The sequence below is a fragment of the Diabrotica virgifera genome, chromosome 7 (assembly GCF_917563875.1).
Source record: "Diabrotica virgifera virgifera chromosome 7, PGI_DIABVI_V3a".
Lineage (NCBI taxonomy): Eukaryota > Metazoa > Arthropoda > Insecta > Coleoptera > Chrysomelidae > Diabrotica > Diabrotica virgifera.
In genome coordinates this window covers 150,394,318-150,397,947 of record NC_065449.1, presented here as the reverse complement: position 1 = coordinate 150,397,947, position 3,630 = coordinate 150,394,318, and the positions used below count along the sequence as shown (strand labels likewise).

The 3,630-nt window shown below is 31.5% G+C and overlaps 1 long non-coding RNA gene across 1 annotated transcript; it reads left to right on the top strand.

Moving 5' to 3' along the window:
- The first annotated feature begins 1,022 nt into the window (after nt 1–1,022).
- LOC126888305 (uncharacterized) lies at nt 1,023–3,255 on the top strand. The gene is made up of 2 exons (XR_007699501.1): nt 1,023–1,277; nt 3,075–3,255. It is a non-coding gene; the product is annotated as an uncharacterized LOC126888305 (long non-coding RNA).
- Nucleotides 3,256–3,630: the final 375 nt, after the last annotated feature.

Below are 3,630 nucleotides of genomic sequence, written 5' to 3'. Positions count from 1 at the left end.
TTTCTTGCATTTATAAAATTGTATTTTCTTTGATTTGTATAGTCTTATAAATTATACAGATTATATTTGTAATATTATTATCTAATTAAAAAATATATTTTTTTATTATGGCGCCATCTATCGACAACTAGAATAAATGTTATAAAAATGTCACCGACGAAATGTAATCACCGACGTGCCTGTTTTTCTGTCACATACAATTTAATGCGTTAGAAAGAAATCGAAAAACTGTGACGCACTGAAAGATGATCATGAGAAATACTGTACATAAGTTAATTATACCAGTTTACATTGGTGTTTATTTTTATTTATACAGGGAGTTGAGTTTGTTAGGATTTTCATAGAAAATTTGTTATAACTTTGTAAATACCCTGTATAACATAATAAACCTTTATAATTTTGTGATATGGAAGATAAAGGCCCCGTCTCACCATCAAATAATTGACAGTTAATTTGATCAAACTTGACAGTTAGTGACACAAAGTGACAGTTAGTATGTATAGTTTGTGTCACTAGTCAAGTTTACAAGAATCTACAGGTCGAGCAAGTCTCGTAAATTTCACGATTGCGAGCCACGCTTCACGCAACCGTGTTTGCGTACTTGTGTTTCGAGTTGCGTGGTCGTGCGGAGTTATATTTACCAAATTTAAATGTAATCGTTTCTACTGATAATAATATACTATTCTCAATATGGCTACTGGGTGTAAAAGATAAATCTTATTCTATCTGTTTTTCATGAGTTTTAGATAATTTTAGTTGTATTTCTTTGTAATTTTGTGTTGTACAAAGATTAATTTAACATTTTCTCTGGAAGTATTAATTTAGAAAGATAATATGCTTCATTGGTGTTGTGTTTTGAAGTGTGAAATGCAAAGTAATTGTGATAAAGTTCACTTTTAAACTGAACTAAATAAGGTATCTGAGAGACAACAATGGTTAAATGCAATACAATGTACAGGTTTTACTAGCGAAATGAAAATTTTCCTGTCCTGTCTGTTGTAATCATTTTATATCTGGTAAGTTACAATTACAACAGTAACGATTTTTGAAGATGTTAACATTTTAATCTTATAGGAAAATAGGAAAACCAGCCGACTTAATCGATAATAACAATCTCCAGATTGGGTTCCTTCAATAAATATGGGCTATAAACACAATGAAATAAGTTCCCCAAAATCTAAAATGGAGTGCTATCAAAGGAGAATTAAAGGAAAAAATATTCATATTGAAATTATTTATAAGGCACTGGACTGTCTTAAATTCTACAATAATACTAGGTGGGTAAATGATTTTAGACATTTTTCATTAAGAGTAGATTAAGATTAAGTAGATTTTCATTCAGTAGATTTAAGACTTGTTTACACAGGTAGAGTAATGATGCAAGTACTTGATAGAGTAGAGTAACTCTACCTGTAAAAATGCTCAGCACAGTAGAATAGCTGGTAGAGTGTATAGTTGGAGTTAAAGTAGAGTGACTAGCAACCTATGGCAAAGTAACTACTCTATGACCACCACTACTGCCAAAATGTCTACTCGGCTGCACACTCTACCCATGGAACACGCTCAATTATGGCAGAATAGAGTAGGTAGGAGAGTACATGGGGGGCGCTGTCATTCTGGCTGGAATTGTGTTTTGTGTAAATAGTGAAAATGAAGTTCACCGAAGATGAAACTTTAAAACTTGTAGAGCTATAATACGGCGAATACCAGTGTTTATGGAATTTAGGTAGTGTATACTACAGAAATAAAAGTTTGCAGCAAGCTGCGGAGGATGAAATCGTCGAAAGAATGGCAAAGGAGGCTTTGGAGTAAACGAGCTTAAGCAAAAAATTAAGAATTTAAGGTGCACTTATAATCAAGAGTGTTTAAAAATACAAAAATCGGTTTCACTATACTAGCATCAGTACTATACTTGTACTCTCCTCATGTGAATGGTATCAAGCCATTTTTGGTAGAGTACTACCGCTACTCTACTCTCCTCAAAACTCTACCCATGTAAACAAGTCTTTACAAACAGTGGAAAATGAGGTAGCTAGTAGAGTAGTAGTAGAGTAAAATATACTGGTTTAGCAAATTACAATGTTTTAAGTTAATACAGTAGCGATCAACAGGTAGCCAAAACGTGTTCCAAGATTGCCACTGTAATTTTGAATATTTTTTCGAGGTATTTGGCACACGTATTCGTAAAATAATAAAGAATGGCGGTACAGAGCCCAATTTGAAAAATATATTAATATGTGGAAATTACTCTGTAATTATACAATATTTAAAAAAGAGCCTGTACCGCCATTAAGAAGAACAAAAAAATACACTTTCTTCAAATAAACTTTTTTATCTGATGCCTAGATTTTGTGTAATTTTGGAACTACTAATGAAATAAAAAATTTTAGTAGTTCCAAAATAACACAAAATCGGATAAAAAAGTTGTATTTGAAGAAAGTGTATTTTTTTGTTCTTCTTAAGGGCGGTACAAGCTCGTTTTTTTATATTGTATTTAATTACAAAGTAATTTCCACATATTAATATATTTTTCAAATTGGGCTCTGTACCACCATTCTTTATTATATTAAGAATATGTGTGCCAAATATCTCGAAAAAATATTCAAAATTACAGCCGCAATCTTGGAACACCTTTACGCTACCTGTTGATCGATACTGTTACCTCTTAAGATAGTTTTAATAGTTATTTATGATATAAGTATTAAAAGTACAATTTTAAGATGCGCATGTGAAAGTTAACTTGAAAAAATAATTTTATTAATGTTTTGACTTCCACATCAGATGTCATTGTCAAAATACAAAATATTCATTATTATTAGGTTTATTCTAGCAAACAGTCAAACTAGTCAAAAACCGTCAGCAAACAGTTGGTCGGTAAAAGAACATAATACAGTCACCAGTGCGATCCCCTCTACTCGCGCTGGTCCACTATTCGCTGATGATTTCAAACTGTTTGAAACTGATGCTAAAACAAACCTATTATTATTATGCATATCATTATCTGTAAATAATATTTCTTCTGATTGTTAATTGTAAAGGATAGAAAAATTACCATTTATTTTATTTTTTTTTAGAATCAGCTGAGAGAAGTGGTCTACAAAAAACCAGGAAGGAAACGGAATATGTGGCTACGAAAGGCAAAAGAAAGGTTTACAAAGCAAATGTGACACATTTTTTTGAAATATTTAGGAATATCAGTAAATTGCATTAAAAAATGTATGAAAAGATTTTGTTCAATAAAAATGTTTATATTTATCAAGGATGTATTATTTGGTATGGCCACATATCGTCAGTGATGTAATAATACATCCTATCTGTTTTTTTCATGAGTTTTGTAAGAGAGACTAAAAACTTGTCTTAGGGTCACCTCCTGTTTTCATATGATATTTGTTTTGTAGTAAATTAAACTATCTATGAACTACAAAACAAGTCAAAACTTACATATGAACACAGGAGGTGACCTTAAAACATGTTTTTCCATCTCTCATACAAAACTCATGAAAAAACAGATAGGAGGTATTGTCACATCAGCAAGGATGTACAGTGATGAGTGCCCTAATAACCGGCAAAATATGGGCAACATATTTAGTTGTGAGATAAAAAGAAATGAAACTAGTCGAGCTGGGAAAT